The sequence below is a fragment of the Sinocyclocheilus grahami genome, unplaced genomic scaffold (genome assembly GCF_001515645.1).
Source record: "Sinocyclocheilus grahami isolate Dianchi unplaced genomic scaffold, SAMN03320097.WGS_v1.1 scaffold281.1, whole genome shotgun sequence".
NCBI classification, from domain to species: Eukaryota; Metazoa; Chordata; class Actinopteri; order Cypriniformes; family Cyprinidae; genus Sinocyclocheilus; species Sinocyclocheilus grahami.
Window position 1 is genome coordinate 970,794 of NW_015505460.1, and position 24,696 is coordinate 995,489.

At 35.9% G+C, this 24,696-nt stretch overlaps 1 pseudogene; it reads right to left on the reverse strand.

Moving 5' to 3' along the window:
- LOC107600315 (succinyl-CoA ligase [GDP-forming] subunit beta, mitochondrial-like) overlaps positions 1–24,131 on the reverse strand; it is a 74,806-nt pseudogene extending 50,675 nt beyond the window's left edge.
- Positions 24,132–24,696: the final 565 nt, after the last annotated feature.

The window sequence follows — 24,696 nt, forward strand, 5'->3', positions numbered from 1 at the left end:
CGTAGTCGCAAATAAGCAGAGCCGATGCTCATCAGGTGCGGGTGATCTACTTACAACACAGGCGCAAAATGGTTTAAGACATGCTTTTTTGGAAGTTAAATAATGGCGTAAATACCAGTAATTTGACAAGCACAAACATTAGTAAATCGCGTTGCGTGATTCATTTTAATACTCTCCTCCCATAAATTTTGCGTCTGAAAGGGAAACTCCTACAAATGCATAGTCAATAAGGTAAGGCTCAAAAATAACTATGCCCACGCAATTTCAGCACTAATTCTTCACTGCGTGTCTTTAGTAAATCCGGACAGTACTGTTTTAACTCCAAAAGACGGTTTGCACAGGCACATAAATATAAATATACAATTTATCATAAATATACAATAGCTATCAATTTTATTTGTAATACTGTATATAATATGTACGTTCTTAAATCTCATAACTCCCTTTTATTTCCCCTGTTGGTCTAAAATAAAATTATTTATTATTTAAAATGAGTTATGATTTATAAATATCATAATTATCAAATTGAAAAAAAAAAATCATACATTTTATTTGTTGTAACTTTTGATGTGGTAGCATGCAGAAGCTAAATTAAAGGGGTGGTTGATTGCGATTTCACTTTTTTAATGTTATAGGGTATCTGCAAAGTTACGAAGCTGAAAGTTCAATGCAAACGGAGATATCGTCTTTTAAAATTCTGGTAGTTCAATGCCTACAAAAACGGCTGGTAGGGACTACAACGAGCTACTTCCCAGGTTCGTGACATCACAAACCCAGATAAACCCCGCCCTCGGGAAAAGGCAGCAAAGGGGGCGAGGCCATGCTGCGCTGCTTTAGAGAAGAGGAAGCGAAAACTAAAATCTATTCATCAATATATGAATCGCGATTCTGTCTTCTAACGATTCTAATGGATCCACAAGTTTCAAAATGAATTTTCTAAAGCAGCGGTTCTTAATACTGTTCCTCGCGTCCCTCCCCCTGCTTTGCACATGCTCTGCATCTCTCTCTCTCTCATTCAGATCATCAGCTCAGCTCTGTTCCATTTATACACTTATTTTCACATAGCTATGAGAAGCGTTAAACATGGACGCGCGTGCAGTTGCCGTACTGTATTAAAGCTTTAATCAGGATAAAACTGTATATTAAAAGCTAACATAAGCAGTAGCATTTACAAATAACAGCGTATCTAAAAGAGACAACAACAAACAAAAAACATAGGCTTACCATTAAAAGCCATGCTTGCACAGGTTCTGCACGATCCTCTTCAATAATATTCTCTGCTTCTCAATCGGGTTCAAACTGATAAGCGATATTAAGGACGCAGCTGTTTACAATACAACCGGAGCACATACCGCTGAGGAGAGGGGCGGGACGATTAGACGCGCATTAGAGGCGGTTTAGCCAATCACAACACACTGGGCATGCTAACCAATCAGAGCACATCGCGTATTTCTGAGGGAGGGGCTTCATAAAAGAAGGAAATTATCAGCCCGTTTCTCTGAGAAGGGACAGAGCGTTTTGGAATAAATTATGTAAATTATGTGAAAAATAATGCGTTTTTAAAAAAAATGAAGCATTAACATGTTAGACTGCACCCCATAAACACAATCAAGCCTAGAAAAAACCCAGTGAACCATCCCTTTAAATTATTTTGGATGTTAAAATATGTTTCCAATACTTTCAAACTTAAAAAAAAAAAAATCAATTTACAAAAGTTTAAGTATTGTACTTGCAACATACATTATCTCGCACCACAGGATGATGTATGTTCCAAGTTCAATACTCAAAAAAAAAAATAATAATAATAAATTGTGGACACTTCATGCAATCAGTTACATCATTGTCTGGCTTTCAACACGGGCCAGTTCTGAGAGAGGCTGGCAGATTCCCTGGTCGAGTACCAGCACCATTTAAGTCTAAGAGGGGCATATTCAATCCCATGATGCCCTGAGCAAACATGTGTCATCTCCAAGACAGAATGACTGAGTTGTATCACCAAGACAACACATTAATGTGCTGTACGGGACCTCAAACATTCATGTTCAGAGCAGTTCGACCAACAGAACTGACACACAACAACATTTGTTTCAGATTTACCTTGCAGCGGCCAGCAAATAGTATCAAGCTCCAGCGCCGGCTTCTAGTTAACCTCAAATACACATCACACAACCCGGTGCTGCAGCCTTCTCTACCCAGGGCAGGTGAAATCCCCCCCGGTCACAATTACCCAGCCAAGCACCTTCATCAAACACCCAGTGCCTGGGAGCACGTCTGACGTGCCACAGCCCTAATTCACTCCCACTCCAAACTACACTGCATAGGGACCAAATAGCCATGAGCAAAAACATCTATCCATCCACGTCTCCCACATCTAACTTTGAAGGGAGGGGGTGGGATAATGGCGTTGTTTAGCCGTTGCCATTTGGATTCGACTAGCAGGTGCTTTCGGCTTTTTCTAAAACCGTGGCAAATGTGTAATGTTTTATTCATGTTCCGTGATAAAACGTAGCAATGTGCCGTGTGTGGTAAGTGTTGACTAAGTTCAAGAGTAAAGAGTTCTCCATCGCTCTTTTTCCACATTTCTGTGTCATAAATAAAGAACTTGAACAATGCCTATTGATGGAGACTGACTTATGTAATCCAGGTGTTTCAAAATGTGTCCACTCTTCATGTACTTCTATGGTACTGCCTTCATCTATCAACCTAACCATTATAAATATAAAAAGAGAGGCTGTTTTAATAAGGTTGGAATGGGAGGAAAAAGGCCCGGGGAGCAAATGCCCCATGTCCGAGGAAAAAAAAAGTAGAGAAACTAAGAAAGTGAGAGTGGGAGACAGTTCAAGAGTGCCTCTCCTTTGAGCTGTCAGTGAAGGTAGCTTTGGTGAGTAAGAATAAAATACATTTTTTATATCAAAGGAGTGCATATATACAACACATTTGCCTCCCTGCAGACTCTAAAGAAAGGGTTACACAGTCTGGCGGTACATCAGCTTAAACTCTCCGCGCTTCCTTTTCAAAGTCCTCAACTGTACAACACGGCAATTCTAGCTGTACTTTAAAAAGATTCAGAGTTTAAAATAAAAAAGCTAAGCTTGACAGCATTATTTCGCATAATGTCGATTACTCGGACATAATTTCACCCAACCCTTGGTTCAAAACTGAAAACTGTCTTAACTGGAGGGTTTAAAGGAAAAGTACTAACGTTAATTTCTTTCTTACAAAATGTGCATTTTTGACCTGCACATTTTTTTGAAATCATTATTACAGTAGGCCCAGGGTTGGAATGGGAGGAAAAAGGCCCGGGGAGCAAATGCCCCATGTCCGAGGGAAAAAAAAGTAGAGAAACTAAGAAAGTGAGAGTGGGAGACAGTTCAAGAGTGCCTCTCCTTTGAGCTGTCAGTGAAGGTAGCTTTGGTGAGTAAGAATAAAATAAATTTTTTATATCAAAGGAGTGCATATATACAACACATTTGCCTCCCTGCAGACTCTAAAGAAAGGGTTACACAGTCTGGCGGTACATCAGCTTAAACTCTCCGCGCTTCCTTTTCAAAGTCCTCAACTGTACAACACGGCAATTCTAGCTGTACTTTAAAAAGATTCAGAGTTTAAAATAAAAAAGCTAAGCTTGACAGCATTATTTCGCATAATGTCGATTACTCGGACATAATTTCACCCAACCCTTGGTTCAAAACTGAAAACTGTCTTAACTGGAGGGTTTAAAGGAAAAGTACTAACGTTAATTTCTTTCTTACAAAATGTGCATTTTTGACCTGCACATTTTTTTGAAATCATTATTACAGTAGGCCCACACTGGAGGTGGACGGACTAATTATTCATCACCAACATAATATCTTCAAGTTACTTCATGTACTTCAACAAGGAAGTTACATAACCTCCCTTCTTGGTATCCTTGCACAAACATTTTGGAAAAGGTTTTAGTTTAAAGTTAGCAACAACTTTACACAGGTTAATAGGTAATTCTGTTCGTCTCATGTTAACATGTATATTATTTGATTCTATTGGCTATAAACAGTGTATTTTAATGTGTATTGTAACACATTACAAGTCAAAAATATTTTTGGAGATAATCAACATCATGCAACAACTGCTGTCAGCTAAGCTTCATTTGTATTGAACCTCAGAACATTCCTTAAATACATTCCTATACTAGTGGTGTACCTCAGGTGTCAGTTTTAGGACCATTGAATTATTCGTTTTCCCGTTCATTTTTGCAGCTTTATCTGACAGTTGTGGATGGGTTGATTCTGACCACTAATCAGTTGGTAAATTAGTGAGAATGATTTGAAGGAGGCAAACAAATCAAACATTTCCGATGGAAGATAGAAGGCAACTCCGTATTTCATCCTGCCAGAGGATCCAATAATTAACATTCCCATTAATATTCCTTCCACAGAGCCTGGGTGGCTGTGAACGCTTCTGTGAAATGCAAATCACTGTACACAGAGGCTCCAGAATGGGAACTGTGTGACTGCAGGGGAGGGCCGCCACTCTACCCCAATAGAGCTTAGAAAATTTCAGGTACCCCATTGATGACAGGAGGGCTGGAGAGGCAGGAGGAGACTGGAACTATACACTTCAACTGTATACGCTTTGAAAATATTCAACACAATCTTTCCGCCTCCTTTATCTAATCAAGTATGATTCGGTGGGCAAAATAATGTAGCATAAATGCATATTTTTGTGTTGTTTGGCAACGATGAATGTTGCCCATTGTGTTTCATGGTTTTCTGCTCTGTTTTCCTTTGCTGATAAATTCATAGAAAAACAAAAGTGTATCTTTCATCTGAGAACAATATGAATATGAAGTGATTCAATCTTTAGATGAAATCACTTTCTGCATGTGCGTGGTGTTGCAGCTTCGAGCTAGAATACTCGAAAAGCAAGGTGTGCTATTAAATCCCAGCACTCCTGTTTTCTGACACACAATGAACATGATACTAGATTAATTCTGTTTCACATTATTATAAACAGAGTTCTGTTATGAAGATGTCAGTGTGCATCCTGAATACAAACACAGCTGAAACCAAATCAGGTGCATATTGACATGTGTGCTTACAACAAATACAAGCAAATTATCAGCAACGTGCCAAGAATTCCTGTCTGCTTCGGAAAAGGATCATTATCTGAGAAACAACTCCTCGGCTCGTAAAAGCTTCAAGAAAAAGGATCTTGCGCTCCAGAGCGAGTAATCAACAGGAGGAGGACAGCAAGTGTGTGTCTGGGGGAGAAAAGAATTGGTGAAAAGATGAGTTATGAGGTGTGTGTGTGTCTTGGTGTGTTTACAATTCCAGAGCTGAAAAGTGTGACTGTAGCGAAGATATTGATCAGAGCACAAGCTCATAATGATGGTAAAAAGAACTGGGTTCGGCCACAAGCCCACAGTCTTTTGTGGTGCCTAAGGAGTCAACAAAATCTCACACAGAGGAAACTTCAAAGAGCGGAAAAGTAATACTAAATTGAGAACTGTAATGAAGTTAAAGGAGCGCAACTTTAACTTTTTATTTCTTATCACACTCGCAAAACAACTTTATATTAATCTTTTATGGTGGAAGTAAACTTACTTTGAGTATTTACATTTTTGGTTCGGATGAACAGAATCATTCCTACCTTGGGATCGGCAGTGAGAAGCTTGAAGGCTGCATACACCTGGTTCTCCTTTACACCCCCACCCAGGTCCAAGAAGTTAGCAGGCTTTCCACCATGCAAGTCGATAATATCACATGTTGCCATAGCAAGGCCAGCACCATTAACTGTGGATACAGACCATATTTTGGACATTAAAATATTAGCTCAGCTAAAAATGATCATTGTGTCATCATTTACTGACCCTCATGTTATTCCAAACCTGTACGACTTTTAATCTTCTATGGAACACAAAAGGAGAAATGTGTTAAAGGATTAGTTCACTTACAGAATTAAAATTTCCTGATAATTTATTCACCACCATGTCATCCAAGATGTTCATGTCTTTCTTCAGTCGAAAAGAAATTAAGGTTTTTGAGGATTTTTTTTTTCATATAGTGGACTTCAATGGGCCCCAACGGGTTGAAGGTCCAAAGTGTAGTTTGAATCAATGCAGTTTCAAAGCGCTCTACACGATCCCAACCAAGGAAAAAGTTTTCCTCAATATATTCTTTGCGACTGAAGAAAGAAAGACATGAACATCTTGGAAGACATGGGGGTTATTTATATAATTATCAGGACATTTTTATTCTGGAAGTGAACTAATCCTAATGATGTACCAGTTGCTTATTTGTATGAAATTAAAATTTATAGGGACAGGAACCTAGCTCCAGGCTTTAAAAATGACATTTTTTTTTTCATATAGTGGACTTCAATGGGCCCCAACGGGTTGAAGGTCCAAAGTGTAGTTTGAATCAATGCAGTTTCAAAGCGCTCTACACGATCCCAACCAAGGAAAAAGTTTTCCTCAATATATTCTTTGCGACTGAAGAAAGAAAGACATGAACATCTTGGAAGACATGGGGGTTATTTATATAATTATCAGGACATTTTTATTCTGGAAGTGAACTAATCCTAATGATGTACCAGTTGCTTATTTGTATGAAATTAAAATTTATAGGGACAGGAACCTAGCTCCAGGCTTTAAAAATGACACAAGTCCATGATAAAAGCCTAATAAAAGTATAAAATATATCATAAAAAATACAACTATATCTATACAACTATATGCCATGCATTCTGAAGCTACATGATCAATTTGCTTGTTAAATAGAGGAAATTATTCCATATAGTGGACTTCAATGGGCCCCAGTGGGTTGAAGGTCCAAAGTGTAGTTTCAATCAATGCAGTTTCAAAGCGCTCTACACGATCCCAACCAAGGAAAAAGTTTTCCTCAATATATTCTTTGCGACTGAAGAAAGAAAGACATGAACATCTTGGAAGACATGGGGGTTATTTATATAATTATCAGGACATTTTTATTCTGGAAGTGAACTAATCCTAATGATGTACCAGTTGCTTATTTGTATGAAATTAAAATTTATAGGGACAGGAACCTAGCTCCAGGCTTTAAAAATGACACAAGTCCATGATAAAAGCCTAATAAAAGTATAAAATATATCATAAAAAATACAACTATATCTATACAACTATATGCCATGCATTCTGAAGCTACATGATCAATTTGCTTGTTAAATAGAGGAAATTAAAGTCATTATTCACTTATAACCAAAGAAATCACCAAGTTACTAAATTGAAATCATTAATCCGATAAGTGAGATTTCTAAAATAATAATTGGGTCAAAATGGATCAACTGATTTATTAAAAGAATCTATCTCAAAAGATTTGTTTATAATAATTCGGACATTGCTAACTCACTCTGTCACAGCTTAAATTTCAATCTGTTCTTCATTCAAAACTACTGTACGGACTGTTATGACACTTTTAACATTTCACAACCCCAGTCCTAAATGACCTTCATTATATTGAAAAGAATATTCACTATAATGATACGCAATATAATTTGATAATATTCAATATAACGGCCAGAATATATTTTTTTAAATTATGGAAGGAAAAAAGTTTGTAAGTGAAGTTTGTAATGCGAGTAAATAACTGCACGATTTTCCAAACTAATGGCTTTAAGTAGGTTCCATATTAGGAATTACAGTATATACATGATTATACATACTATAGTCTCGTCCGTACGGCACATTTACAAGAAAAGCACAGACAAAAGCAAATAAAAAATTTAACATCCCATCCCAATTGAAAATACAGCTCAGCTCTAAATCTGCTGCTCACTGCTTTCCAAGGAAAGCAAATTGTGTTTGACTTAAAGTATACAGGGTGTCAAGAGTGGTTGTAGTATCGGTGTTAGCCGGCCTGGTGAGTCCCATCTCGTCGTGCTTTGAGCTGTAAGGCAGCCAACTGATTCAGCCATTTCCTGCTCATCCCAGCTTCACACATCTCCCCTTATTCTGTTCTTCAGCGCTGAGCTAAAGTGTTGGCACAGGCTCTGGCACTCGACTCAATAAAGTGAAATTCAGCTGAACAGCTGTCGCTTTGCCAGTTTACAAAGCTTTTAAGGTGTAAACTAACTGCAAGTAAATTGTGCGTGAATGCGTTTGTGTCTACACGACAAGGTCAGTTAGAGTCACTTCTGCGCTTGTCTTGTCTATATGCTTCTTTCTTGGCGCTTTGCTGTGGGAGCCGTGATTTATAATGAGGGACCACTTAAATGTGTAGACTAACAATCATCTTGGGTTGAGTCGTTTTCCAGAAGATTCCTGCTAATTAGAGCCCATCGGTTCAGGCAGGTCCCTTATGGAGCTGTTAAGAGAGCTGCTGGAGATGATGACTGGATCGGCGCCCGTTTGGTAACACTTTCACAAAATCCTGTTCTCAAGACTAAAATAAACATGTTGGAAACTACTAAGAAGAGCATTTCTAAAGCTGGATTTGAAATATCCCTTGAGACATGAGCTTGATGTGGAACAGGTTTCTGAAAGCTTTGAAATTTCAAGTTCATTTGGTAAGTTGTTCATTATTTCATGTAGAAGTTCATCTGGTATGTTAGTATATGAAAGATTAAAACAAACCAAAACAGGCGATGTTTCCATCCAGTCCGATGTACTTGAGATCATATTTGGCTGCTTCGGTCTCCAAGGGGTCACTCTCCGCAGTATCGTCCATGGCGAACACAGCTTTCTGTCTAAACTCCGCATTGTCGTCGAAGTTGATTTTAGCATCAAAGCAAACCACTGCGGACAGACAGCAGAAAAGTGTTGGAACATAGTGTCAAATACTGTATTTCAATGCACCTTTGTGTCATACTCATGCAAAAGTATACAGGGAAATATAAACAAACAGCATATAAAAGTAAGGTTCAATTTCAAAATTTTACAGGTCAGTTTATGCTAAAAGCTGTACAAAAACTGCAGTTCACAAAAACAAATTGAACAAACCTTTTCTCTACTCTCATTAATTCTGTAATCATTTCTGGATTAAAATCAATTTGATATTTTTGTAAGCACTAAATGTAAATGGCTACGCCTTTGTTTAAAATAAGGAATTCTCTACTGTTCAAAGGTTTGGGGTCAGTAAGCTTTTTTTTCTTTTCATTTTTTTATTTATTTTAATTTATTTTCAAATTTATTGATTTATTATTATTATTATTATTTTGTGAAAGAATAAATAAATACAAATTTTCAGCAAGGATGCATTAAATTGATTAAAAGTGACTTTTTATTTATTAAAGGGGTGGTTGACTGTTTTTTTCTAGGCTTGATTGTGTTTATGGGGTGCAGTCTAACTTGTGTTAATGCTTCGTTTTTAAAAGAAAAACACATTATTGTTCACATAATTTACCTTTATTCTACACCGCTCTGTCCCTTCTCTGATAAACGCTCTGATGAGTTCCTGGTTTTTCCACTCTCAGAAATACACGATGGGCTCTGATTGGTTAGCTGGCCCAGTGTGTTGTGATTCGCTAAATTGCCAGCCCAAATCAGCCCGAATCAGATGCAAAGGACATTAGTGAAGAGGATCGCGCATAACCTGTGCAAGCACACAGCTCTTAATGGTATGTTTTTTGTTTGTTGTTGTCTCATACTTTTAGGTACGCTGTTATTTGTAAATGCTACTGCTTATGTTAGCTATTAATATACGGTTTTATCCTGATTAAAGCTTTAATACAGTACGGCAACCGCGTAAAGTGTATTAAAGTGTATAATTGGAACAGTTCATTGTTGGAGCTGAGCTGGTGATCTGATGATCTGAATGAGAGAGAGCGAGAGAGAGAGAGAGAGAGAGAGAGAGAGAGAGAGATGCAGAGCAGGGGGAAGCGAGGAACAGGATTGAGAACCGCTGCTTTAGAACATTGATTGTGAAACTTGTGAATCTATTAGAATTGTTAGAAGTCAGAATCACGATTCATATATGAATATATTTTTTCATGCACGCACCCCTAGTTTTGACGGCATGGCAACAACTCTTCCTCTTCTCTAAAGCAGCGCAACATGGCCTCGCCCCCTTTGTTGCATGTTCCTGGGGGCGGGGTTTATGTAAATTTATGGGTTTGTGATGTCACAAACCCGGGAAGTAGCTTGTTGTAGGCCATACGAGCCGTTTTTGTAGGCATTAAACTGCCATAATTTTAAAAGACGATATCTCCGTTTGCATTGAACTTGCAGCGTTGTAACTTTGCAGATATTGTTTACACTCAAACAGCAACATTACACACTAACTAACATTAAAAAAGTGAAATCGCAATCAACCACCCCTTTAAAAAATGCATCACAGACAACAATAAAAATGTCACTTGAGCACTAAATCATCTTATTAGAATGATTTCTGAGAGATCATGTGACACTGAAGACTGGAATGATGACAGCTTTGCCATCACAGGAATAAATTACATTTTAAAATACATTACAATAGAAAATGGTTATTTTAAGTTTCTACAGTTTTTACTGTATTTTGACCAAAAATAAACGCAGCTTTATTTTAAATGCAGTTCACAAATTTGATAATATTGGCTAATTTGTTGTTCAGTTAAGAAAGTTGATTATGAGTATTAATGATTATTTTATGACTTTATAAAACAGAAATCCATATGACACCACTGGAATTGCAGAAAGAATATGACATTCTTTGGTTTAGGAGGGTGTTCCAATGGTCAATGTTTCTATTTTACAGTTGGGCAAGATTCAGACATGTTCAATTTGTTCAATATGAGTTTTTCAAAGCATCTGTTATTATTCAAATATGTATCTTGTGCATGTGGCAAATTGGTGACGGCAGTTCCAAATCCAATAATTTACACCGAGTGAAAGGGAGCTGCATATAACTAAACACAGTCATACAGCGCTGATGACAAAAGCCCATAGTTACAACATGATCTTTATTTACTGCCACTATGTACGTCTATATAGCTTATTTTGTGCAGTGGGAGCATCTTATTCAACAAACAGCCACACAAACACAGAAGCTGTTTCAGAAAATTAGCCTGGGAATAGAGTTTTCTTTGACTGTCTTGGCCGTATGTGACCAGACCCAACAACTCTCTCATTTGTAGTGGCCTCTCGAGCATGCAAGGACTCGGCGCTCGCTAACAAAGCTAATCTGTGTAGGTAAGTACACTGGGTTCACTGAGCTATTATCAAATCCAACTTTACACTGTTACCAGGAGAGTTTTATTTACTTTTGCAGGGAACTATGGGTAAAGTACAGATAAAGAAAGGAGGTGAATGCAAAGCAGAGACAGTAACAAAAAACTAGATTAGTTTTATCACTGCAAGCTGACAAAACAGCGTTTTTTGATGTTTAATGAAAACATGCAGTTTTTGATAATACGTTTGAAAGTGCTTTAAGTAGGAGACCAAGACAGTTATTGTCACTTTTGACAAATAAAATAAAGCAAACAATGCATCTAAAGACAGCCAAAGCCATTTGCTGACTTTTGTTTTGATGCTGCTGTCAAGAAAATATCACGATTAATGTCAGTGTTTCCTGAAAAGCTCTATTATTATTTTCATAGAAAAAACAAACTAACTAACCTAAAGAATAAATGAAAGCCTGAAATAAAGACAAATATACAGATTTAAGAACAATAGAGAAAGGTGAAAAAAATTATTATTAAAAATGTAAAATTGAAAATAAAATAAAATACAGTTAGAAAAGACTTTTAGAATTAATGTTATTCAAAAGTACAAAAGTTGCAGTTTGGACAAACTAACTGAACAAACCTTTTCTGTAATCTCATTATTTCTGTAATAATCTCTGGATTGAAATCAATTGTATATTTTACTAAGGATTAAATATAAGACAAATATACAGAGAAATATAAAGGGTTAAATAATGTGAAAAATAATGTGAAAAATTCAAATATTAAAAAAATTAAGGTTCAAAATTAAATTAAATAAAAATAAAACAAAATAAAATTAGAAAAGACAATAATAACAAAAAGGAAAAAAGAACAGAAAAATACAACAAAAAGTAAAATAAAACTATTAATAAAAAGGAACAAAATGTATTAATTAAAATTAATGAATTAATTACATTTAATAAAATACATTATATATATATATATATATATATATTCAGTGGGGGAAAAAAGTATTTAGTCAGCCACCAATTGTGCAAGTTCTCCCACTTAAAAAGATGAGAGAGGCCTGTAATTTTCATCATAGGTATACCTCAACTATGAGAGACAAAATGAGAAAAAAAATCCAGAAAATCACATTGTAGGATTTTTAAAGAATTAATTGGTAAATTCCTCGGTAAAATAAGTATTTGGTCACCTACAATATATATATATAAAGAACAAAAATACAGCCACAAAAGCAAGGAAAAAAAGAAAGGAAAAAAGTAGAGAAATTGTGGTGGCACTTTTGTGACGGCCCCTATGAGGACTAAATCATTTTGCCATTATGGTGCAGGGCGGAGATGATTTCTCTCCCCTTCTTTAATTTGACAGGCTAATACTGCAGGCATTACCCTCTCTGGACCTACTGTATGTAATTTCATACCAATAAACGTTACAACATCCTACATCATTTCCTAACAGGTACCTATAAAAACTAAAAAAACAAGTGGAAATGGTATTGGGAGTAGCATTTGGTCATATTATGAGCATATTTGTGCCAGTGTTACGTGGGAGAAGCCCTGTAAAGTTTTGCTGAGGCAGCACTCTCCATATCCACGAGTTTGATAAAAACATTAGTGTGAAATGACAGTTATCCTTGGAAGCTGCAAGGTCCTATTTGGATCTTTACAGAAGCTCTTATGCAATCCGTGAGCAAGCGTTTTTGTCTGTCATTCATGCATGAACACACACACGTCTTACCTTGTCCCTCAGGTGTTTCTCCGAGCGGATTGACTTCGACTTGAGTGGCGTCGACTTTGAGGAACAGATCATAGAGTCGCTTAATCTGATCTGCAGCCTGTGACAGAAGCACAGAGAGCACTAATTACCCAGCTGCACAGCTCTGAGAGCTTATATAAGCCATTCAAACTACCTTGACATCTCTCAAGCACATCTGAAGACATATATACATTCTGGGTTATATATTGTACACTGTGCAATAATGAGGACGCATCTTTGACCAGACGCTTGCTCCGCTGGTCAGAACGGTCACTGGCAAGACAATGAGAAGTTGCCGTGGAAAACTTCAAACGTGACAGAAATTGATTTGGAGTCAGTAGGGCCATTAACTCAGCAGGGAGTCACGGTGGCAGTTAATGTGTCCCTGCTGAGAGACATGGCAACGTCCAGTAGCTCTCTCCAATTCCCAGCGGCTATGCAAATCAGGCTTACGACTGGAAAACGGCTGGATATTGGATCGTGAGATTTGCTAGTTATATGAGATTTTGTAATACATTGATTTGTTGATGATTTTGTATTTTGTGCTTTTTATAACAATTTCATAATACTATTATATATTTTTTTTTTAATCCATAGGTTTTGTAACTTTTCATACATTCATGGAAGATTTCATCAGATTTTTGCATTTCATAATTTTGTGATATTTAAATATGATTTGAAATGCAATTGTATTGAACATTTTAATATTTAATATGTCATCCTTTTTGTACATTTTACAATAATTGTATATTTCATACGTTTGTGATACTTTTATGTGATAATTTTATACTTCTGTAACACTGTAGCGAAATATTTTAGAATAATTCATACTTCCATGAAATACTTTTTTTAAGCTTTTCTTAAAAAAATTATTTTTTCATCTTTTCTGCAAAGATTCCCTAATACTTCATGCTTTCGTAATTTCATACTACTTTGTCTTTTAGTTACAATACTGTCATATTTCATATTTTTGTAACACTTTCATGGATCACTTCATACCTTGTAAGCAAACTATTCTGTAACAATTTTGTAAACGTGTTCACATTTCATACGTTTTAGTACTAAACATGATACTCTTTGTGCGTTTCATATTTCATAAAACGTTCATGATTTAATGGTTTTGTATTTTGCCTTTTAGTAACCAATTTGTTGATTTCCTAATATTTTTTGTATGTCCTCTTTGTAATACTTCAGTGGATTATAATATTATTTTATAGGATTGAATTAAGATTTCATAATGCTTTTACACTTGGTAACAAAATTAAAGCATTTTGGCTTTCCTAACTAAATTTTGCAATGCCATCATATTTCATGTTTGTAATACTTTTGTAGAGTTTGAATATTTAATAATTTTGCAACACTTTTATGGAAGATTACATAATGATCTATACAGTACTTTGTAACACATTTTAAGATTCTGTAACAATTCTGAGTTTTAATCAAATATTTTTTTCAAAATACATTTTTGCAATATTTTCAGGTCTATTTCTTTGTAAGGCTTTTTTGTTGTCGTTGTTGTTTAAATCACTTTTTTTTAAATCTGTGGTTGACTAATATTGATGAATATTAATATTGAATAAATAATAATAATTATATATATATATATATATATATATATATATATATATATATATATATATATAATTTTGCCTACTGTGCCTCTAAGTCTTCTGTGCAAAAACAAGAGTATGGATCCTTTTTGACAAATTAAAATTCATGCTCATAATCACAGAAATCTCCTAAATTCCTCAAGATATAAAAAGTAAAAGGTAAATGTTATTTTTGCTATTTGATTTTGTTCAATCATTTCATTACTAAAGGCAGCATCTGCATCAGTTTACCACAGCTAAGGTTTGACGAGAGGTTAAGACAGGAAAGATAACTGACTGCTTATTGCTCTACACTTTGCTTTTTCATGTGCTTGCTGAAAGCATGTCATCCTAACAAATTCTACTTTCAAAGCGCTTAAGAGCTAAAATGACATCTCCTTTTCCCATAGCCAACGGAAGCGCTTTTGATAATGAGCGCATGCTGACAGAAAACATTGTAGCGCTGCTCTCATCAGCACGCACAGGCGAGCGCCGGCTCTTTGTCAGATCGCTGCACTTCAAAGTGGTGAAGCTGAGTTAACGGTATACTGCATCCCAAACATTCTAATTAGCATTGACTCAAATAGATGCTCGCAAAAGATGCGGTGTAAAAGCATGACTTTAGAAGAGCCAAACTGACAAGCAAGACATTTAACAGTAATTTCCATAATGCCAAGCTTCTCCAATGTCTCCAACAAAATCATACACTTGTACACACAGAGAAACAATGTTGAGAGATTCTATAAGTTAACATGATTTAATTATGACATGAACTACTAAAGATTCCTTTAAATTGCTTTAAATGTAAGGATGGAAAACACTAATTCTTTACTAAATTTACCAGCCATTAGTTTTAATAGGAATATTTCCTCTATATGTCCTGAAGGGAGATGAGGTTAATATTACACATATGCCTTTTTTAAGAGGTTTCATAGATGCCCCCCTACTTTTTGTAAACAGTGTTTATATATAAAATCAACAGATGGATCTGAAAATAATTGGTAAATCATATTGTAATCTCAATTCACATCTGTACAAATATTTCAGACTTTTATAACACTTATGAATTATTTCATTTCATTCTTTTTAACAAGTGCTGTCAAACGATTACTTATGATTAATCACATCCAAAATAAAAGATTTTATTCACATAATATGTGTATATTTGTTATGTATATATATATATATATATATATATATATATACACACACACAAATGCATGTATATATTTAAGAAAAATGATATATATATATATTTAATTATTTAATGGATGGTACAACTGTAAATATTCTAAACTTTTAATTAACTTAAGTAGGCTGTACAACAAAGGAGTTCTAATTGGCTGCTTTTTCTGCAGAAAGCTTGTCTATAAAATTCTCCAAAAAACAAAACAAACAAACAAAAAAAAACAACAACCTGAGATTAAAATGCAGCTTAGTGAAGAATCTAGCTTTACGGTATGTATTTCAATTAATTTTGCTTCAAAACTGGGCAAGTTTGACATTGTGATTATCTGTGTATGAATTGTTTCGTACTTTCTGGAAAAGGTATTGTAATGTGTTGGATATTATTATGTATTTAAATGTACTGTCTAGGTTTGTTTGGTGATGCAGCAGGTCTCTAATCCAAGAAAATTTCTCTCATGGGAGTCAATACAAAAATCTTAACCTACATCAGAGACATTTATTATTGACATTACTACAACTTTTAATATATGGCATTTCCATACATTTTCCATATAAATAAATAAATAAATACTTCTGCTTCTATATTTTGTTTGTAACAACTTATATTTCTTATATTTATTGCAAGTTTATTTCAAAACATACAGCAACAAAAAAAGACCTCTTTAACAGAAAATCACAAAGTAACTCACTCCTACACCTTTTCAATCAGATACAACTGAGATACCTTGAAGATGAGCTCTGGAGTGGTGGCAGCCACTTCCTCTATGTCCACACCCCCCTGAGGACTGCCCACCATCACGGGTCCATTACAGGAACGGTCCATCAGGATGGCGAAATATGTTTCCCTGGAGATATCCAGAGCTTCAGCAACCATCACCTGCTCAGCACAAACACCAGGTGAGACGGGATTCATCATTGCGTGTTATCTATTCATTATGGTGTATTAACAGACTTATTTCTGAAGCACAAGTTTACTGGCTGCAGGTCCTACAGCTACTTCTAATACTGGATAATCAGCCATCATGAAGCTCGATGAGACATGGCAAGTGGATAAAGACAGAACCACCAATAACGGGGCTGAAATAACAACTAATACAAAGGTGATGGAAGAGAAGTGACACAAAAGAGGATGAGGGAAGGAACCAGGAAGAAAAGCAAGGGGAGACAAAGGTTTGGTGCTAGCGTTTGTGTACTTGACATGTTCCATAACACTCAATAGAGCCATAACAATCAAATGGATTATGTAGGTTTGAGTCTCGCCTGCAACACAGCCCGATTTTATTTCTCACCATTAGGTGTTAAGGCCCGTTCACACCAAGGACGATAACTATAAAGATAACGATAAAGATATAGTTCTAAAAATCGTTCTCAATATTAAAGAATAGCAGAGTCCACACCACAACTATAACGATAAAGACAAAGAGAAACTATATCGTTGGAATCACTTTCAAAACTATTTTATTCCAGCTGATGAACGATAAAAAAAACATTGACAGCCAATCAGAATCCATCCTGCTATAACGAGCTCGAGAATTTAAAGCGCCAGACGAGCGTGCACTTAGAATAAACAGACGATATCGTTCGCTGGCAACCCTCTACATTGCGAGTAAATCACTCGCATATGCGACTAAATCTTCACTCTGGGCGACTAAATGATGTCTAATACTAGCCAATGGCTAATAAATTCTCACATTTTACTCGCCAGTGTGTGAGTTGGAGGCTGAGTATAAGTTTAGCTCAGATATATTTTCACTCGCCGAACTCAATGACTGAGCGCTTCAGAGTTTCACTCTCCGTCAAGCAATCTGTGCTTTTTTTCAGTTCATCTGAATGGATGCGCAGCGCACCTGTATTTGACGTACCGTGAACTCTAGTGTAAAACGGCGCACAATTCGCCGTCGCTTTCTCTCACACGTGCAAAGTGAGAGCAAGAGAGTCTTACTCTCCATCTTACTTATTCCATGCAGAATTGACGACATGTAAACGATATTCTATGTTGTATTTTGCTGTCACAATAGCTTTTAAGAACTGCCGGGTTCTCCGGTAGTGGACGAAACTAATGCGCAAAGGCAATCTCTTCGGCTGCCTGGCGCTCACTTATTATCGTCCCTGTTTGGATTTCAGCAAATCAGTCCGAGCAAACGCACTCAACCTGATTGATATTCATGAATCCAGCAGCTCGTTAATCCTTAGTGCGTTTTATATTGTTCTTATTAGTATAATTCGTATAATAATAATTATAATAATAATAAATAGCACCACCACCAGTCCTAAGTTCAGTTAAAATGACTAATTTGCATTCATACATGGTTACCAAGTTGAATTCTAATTACTAATCTTCTATTATTAAATAATACTTGATTTTCATATTATAATGCTTGACTGACTGATGTTAAGAGTGGTCCCCTTTTCACTGACAAATAAATGGTGCAAAGGCTAAAAAACAAAGCACGGCAAAACAAAACACACATATAAAACAAAAGAAAACACTCTCGGACAAGAAAATATAAGAAAAATTAAATAAAATAAAATAAAAATAAAGGCTAGGCATATTTGTAACTTTAACATTCAGTAACAGACTACTATCCCCCCTCTTCGATGTAAAAAAAAAAAAAAAAACTCAAACAAAAAATAAAACAAACAACACACACAAACAAACATAAATAATAATAAATAAATAAAAACTTAAACAAAACACACAACTAAAAAACAACTACAACAACAAAAAATGAAACAAATACAATGAATCGTAACACACACAAATATAAAAAATAAAATAAAATGTAGGGGAGATCAGGTGTATTAGTAATATTTTTACATTCAATAACAGACTCCTCTCCTCTCTTTACTGTTAAATAACACACATACATATACACACACACACACACACACACACACACACAAATATAGATGTACTATAGAGATGGATGGACGGACGGATGGATGGAGTTCATTCATATCTGTCATTCATGTTAACATTTAACCAACAAACTAGAAAATAAAATTATCATCAAAACTTGTCATTAAGTGTTAGTGTAAACTGATGTGACGTGACATGTGGCCAAGTATGGTGACCCATACTCGGAATTAGCGCTCTGCATTTATCCCATCCAAAGTGCACACACACAGCAGTGAACACACACACACCCGGAGCAGTGGGCAGCCATTTATGCTGCGGCGCCCGGGGAGCAGTTGGGGGTTCGGTGCCTTGCTCAAGGGCACCTCAGTCGTGGTATTGAAGATGGGAGAGAGCACTGTACATTCACTCCCCCCACCTACAATCCCTGCCGGTATGAGATACGAACCCTCAACCATTGGATTACTAGTCCGACTCTCTAACCATTAGGCCACGACTTCCCAGACTTCCCCCTTTTGGTGAACATTTCACACCAAAAGGGGGAATCACACTCAGGAAGGAAAAGAACGCTACTGAGCATGTGTTAAATAAGTGTCATCACTTACTTGTATAAGACTGAAGAAATTTAGTGTTACAATTGCCCTGGTCTCACCTACACATCTCCAGCACCCGAGTCCATTTTTATCCCTTTCATCTTGTGAAGGAGGCAACAAGAAAGCGTTTGCACCCCTGTTCATTCTATTTCCTGCATTGTCCTTCCATCTATTTTATCCTTTACTCTATTTCCTCACTTCACAGTCTATTACAGCAGAAAAGAAAGAGAGAAGGCCAACAAGACAAGACTGTGCTAACATAGCTGGGTGAAAAACGGCACATTAACACAGAGTCCTGACGGCACACCGACAGCTCACAAGCAGCATTCCTCTCTGAGACTGACAACACAATTACATCCTTTTAACACCACTCATATTCAAACCCTCATCCATATTCAATCCCCTCTAGGGCTGAGAGCTATAAAGAGTACAAAATAAAATCTATTCAATACATATTTATTTCAACCAAACAGCCATCAGCCATTGACCTACATATATAAAAAGTAAAAAACAGCAACAACAAAACAATTATTTATACACACACTATCATTCAAAAGTTAGGAGTTAGTAAGATTTTATAATGTTTTTGAAGGATGTCTCTTATGTTCACTAAGGATGCATTTATTTGCCACAAAATAAAGTGAAAACTGTTATATTGTACAGTTATATTCTTTATTTATTTATTTTAAAACGTAATTCATTTCTGTGGTGGTAAAGCTGAATTTTCAGCATCATTCTATATGTGACCCTGGACCACAAAACCAGTCTTAAGTCACTTGGGTATATTTTTAGCAATAGCCAAAAAAGCATTGTATGGGTCAAAATTATCGATTTTTCTTTTAAATCATTAGAATATTAAGTAAAGATCATGATCCATGAAGATATTTTGTAAATTTCCTACCGTAAATATATCAAAACTTCATTTTTGATTAGCAATATGCATTGCTGAGAACTTCATTTGTAAAGGTGATTTTCTCAGTATTTAGATTTTTTTGCACCCTCAGATTCCAGATTTTCAAATAGTTGTATCTCGGCTTTTATATCATATATAAATATTATTTATTCAGCTTTCAGTTGATGTATAAATCTCAATTTCAAAAAATGTTACTCTTATGACTGGTTTTGTGATCCAGGGTCACATATAATAATTTTTTTTCACATGACCAATTTTTGCTCATATATTATATGAATCCTATTTCCAGATTCGAATCGCTTCTGTGAAGTATGACAACATCTTCTGAAGGCTTAAAGGAGGACACAATTTTACAAAACATCTTTTTCTTTTTTCCTCTCAATAAACCGATACTGTATTCTGAATTCATGAGGAAAACCTCATTATGCAATAACGCATCCATGTGCGAAGGAAACCAGAGGGCTCTTGAATAGCAAATGTGACACTCTCTCAAATGCAGCGAGAGAAGTTTGTGGGGAGATGCTACACGCTCGAGCTGGCATTTCAAAAGCATTTCTTTATTTTCGCTTATATCCCACCTCTGTTCCTCCTCACCACCTCCCTTTATGAAACCTTTATGAATATGCACTTCCACCCCCCGTGGCTGTTTCTCGGGCAGGAAAAAGACAAAAATGGGATGCCGTCATTGTGCAAAAAGTTTTGGGGCGGTCGCGTGAGGGGGAGCTGGCGGGAATAAAAGCGGATGATAATGAGGAGCTCTAGGCCGCGTTTAAAGATGACAGGACAAACACGTGGTAAGTGCAGGAAGCCATCATTACCTCCTGAGGGGGAGAGAGATAAACAGTGATAAACATACAAGGTGGTTGTAGGAGAATGCCGGTCTGTGTGGGTGTCAGACATAGAGAGAAGCAGAGAAAGAGGGAGGAAAATTATATTTCTGCTTGTTAGTGACACATTGAAATGGCTGTTTACCAACATTCCCTGCACAACGAGGTCTGACTCACACGGTTTAGTCATCTCAATGACCTACGACACCTAACAGCGAAATAATATTTCTTTAAAAAAATGACAGAAATGAAAAAAAAGTGCATCTTTAAATGGTATTATACAGCTTTCTCCTGCAGCCAGGAAGACAAGGAGAATGGAGAGAGAGAGAGAGAGAATTTCATTTCCAAGTGCAAAAGCGATTATTTATTCAAAGGAACAACATTAAAAAAGAGATAATATGCCAGAGATAAACAAAGTGCTTTCTTTAATACCGTTTTCACTTTCACTCCTTCCTTAGGGGTCTGCTTGGTGGTCAGACTGAAGCCGAGCATCTTACCGGCCAACTCTCCAACAACAGCAGGACTGAAAGAGAGACATTTTTATACTTTTCATTTATTGTGACTTTCAAATAACCAATTGCTTTACTAATACATATATATATATATATATATATATATATATATATATAAATGCATGCATGTATGTATGTATCTCAAACTTAGACTTGCTTACAGTTGATCCAGTTGGATCATGATTTTTGTATAGAGTGTTTCTGAAATGTTTTTTTTTTTTTTAGAATAACATTATTAATTATAGAATGCTATTAATTTATAGATCAAAACTCTGTTGTAAATATGTATCTTTAATTACTGTACCTTTAGCTGTCATGCGAACAGCTAAGCTGTAACAAACTATTGTCAGTCTCACAAACCTAAAATATACATCACAGTAAACAATCTCAATTCATTTGAAATTGACTCGACTCAGTGAGGGAGTCAGTTGTGAGCTCAAAGGAATGAAAGAGGAATGATTATAGTATACACTACATGACTTTAGGCCTGATCTTTACTCGCTGACAGTTTTCTGGAGATAGTAGACACATGACTGACGATACATGGTGTGAATTATCAAAGACACCATCTGAGACAGGTACTGATGCCTGAGAAATATTTCCCAAGCTAAATATCTGAACCTGTCTGTGATGAGTTTTAACTGGAAATGACATCGGTGATGACCTACAGCCAACGAGAGAGAGCCACGGAACATGGGAAATTTCAGGGGGAGGATTTGTAGTTTTACGAGAGTTCCTTTATGATTCCTCGCGCATGCATTTTGTAAATGAAAGAGTTGTCAGGAATTCTTCCAAGGTAAATATTGTGTAATGTGACCCCCAGTCACATTCATTTACACGATGAAGTCAGAAAAATTTTCAATCTACAAATCACCATTTACCATGAATTTACTGAACTGCACCATAGTATTATGGCAAAAATCTGGAATACTCATATAGAATTGTATTATATTATTAATGTAGACATGTAAAAAATGTATTAAAGGAGTAATGGAATATAGATATTTTTGTGTACTTAGACTACTGTTTTTCATACAAATAGCCCTAGAAACCATACAGTTGCGTTTTTACCATGGTGTTGAGGTGCTATATGTGTGCGTTTAACTGTGGTTATCATGATCTAAATGTATACTACTGTGGAAGACCAATGGTTAATTTTAATAAAAACTCAAACAGTCAGAATAATAAAAAAAAAAATTAGGTTGTTTAATTTTTACAGATGTAACTGTTTTTGACAATGAACATCAATTTACATCTGCATCCTACCTCAAGCTACTACTACTGTAGATATTTTTGTAATACTATTAATATTGCTGCTTGCACTGCAAACTGTGCTGAAAATACATGTCATCAAAGACAGGCAAAACAAACCTGTTTCTTGATTTGAAACAATATCACCCATTAGAACACGCAGAAACTAAGAAATGAATTTTTCTATTAAGATATTTATTTTGTTAAAAGAAAAAAAATGACTGGAAAAGTGTAAAGAATTCAAAAATATGAAGCGCTTGTCATGTTCTGATCATAAAGAGTAGTTTAAAACCACAATTAATTGTTTGGTTTCTACAACTTTCATTGTGGAGCAAAAATTCTGCCTTTAAACTTGAAAGAAATAAAGATTTGAAATTTATCGTGATATCAACTCATATGAAAAATGTTATCACAAATTTTTTTGGCAGTAACGCCCAGCCCTACATGCAGGAAACACTGATGCAAGATGATATCTGATCAAACTTGTATGTGGACACAAGTTTTCCCAGACTATTATGTTTTTTTCGCAACTGTGATTATTTTATTCAGTTAATGCATGTGTGCTAATATAAAGAGCTGTGGTGCTCAATTTGCTGATCACGTATCTCTCTCTCTGCATCATCTTTTTATTGTACTACAAATAACAATGGTACAGGCAAACAACATCAAAAAAAGAAGTTTTAGTTTAAGAAATGCAAACTAGCGAACTCTCGAGGATCTCTCAGGGCCACAAAAAAGCACTGTGCTCATTTGCTAGATAAAACAGATCAGGCTGCGTTTCAGAGTGTTTTCTCTGGCCGATTCTCTTCATCCCGAATGCCAAAGTACACTACGTGACAGTGATACACGACGCAGGCATTCAGTCATAAATCAGCCCCTACTTGAGGAAAACTCATGGCTTTCTGGTAAAGTTTTCAGAGATTGCTATATTTCAAACGTCTCCCTCATTCTCAAGGGTTTTTTTTTTTTATATACAACATTTTTATAGTTTCTATAACACTTATAATTTGTTCAGCTAAGGAATCCATCATTCAACTGAGTTTTAAGGACATCACAAATGCTGAGGGTAGAGTGATATTCTGCTCTATTTTCTTGGTGAGAAATACAGGGTATCAAAGAATGACAGCGGTTTTAAGAGGAATGAAGGACAGGACAACAGGATCTATATTTTCTCAGAAAATAGGTCTAGGCAGGTACTCACTCTTTTGTTAAATGCACCCCTCCTTTCAGGCCGCTGTCGAACACTCCTTTGCCTCTTCCTCCCGCTAAAATCTGAGCTTTCAGGACAATCTCCTTCGCTTCTAAAGTGACAAAAGTGATAAAAAAAAGGTTAGAGCCCCAAGATGCCAAGAAAAAAGGTGTGCCAGATACAATGTAGCGCTTAGCAAGTGACACAGTTCGAATCTGGCCCTTAAGAGACTCACACAATACATAACCTCAGCAAACACACAGATAAACAAGCAAGAGAAAAAACAAATGAGATCGGAAGAGGAGTTGGTGTTTTCAGCTGTAATTTGATTTTAAATATTACGCTGATCTCCACAGGCATGTTTTGATGATGCGTCTTCCAAAGTGGTTGGCAATTTTGTCATTATTTCTTTCATCACGGAAACATCACTGAGATGGAAGCACAAGGCTGAGGAAATAATAGCTTGTCATGAGAAACTATGTTGAAACATTTGATCAATATTGTGGTATATGAATCATTTTATCCAATTTTGTGAAAAGGACCATATACTGCGACTGTAGAGTGACTGAGATTAAAAGAACCTCAGAGATTTTTTTTATTACTCTACCAGGGTGTGCAATTTATATATTGTATTCTCTATACTTGACATTTTTTACACATTTTACACACATTTTCCAAAAGGTAAGCTGGAGTAACTAACTGAAAAAGTGCTGTGTCATATACCAGGGAAAAATCTGGAATATTTTTTTATTTCTAAAAACAAACAAATAAATAATTGAATAAATTAATTAATTAATAATTAAAGAAATTCAATTATTACATTTTTAATAATTTAATAGTAACAAAGAAAGAAAGAAAGCAAGTGACTGACAGGTGCTCTAAACCAACTGAAGCACCTGGAAGACAAAAGCAGAGCTCTGTCAAA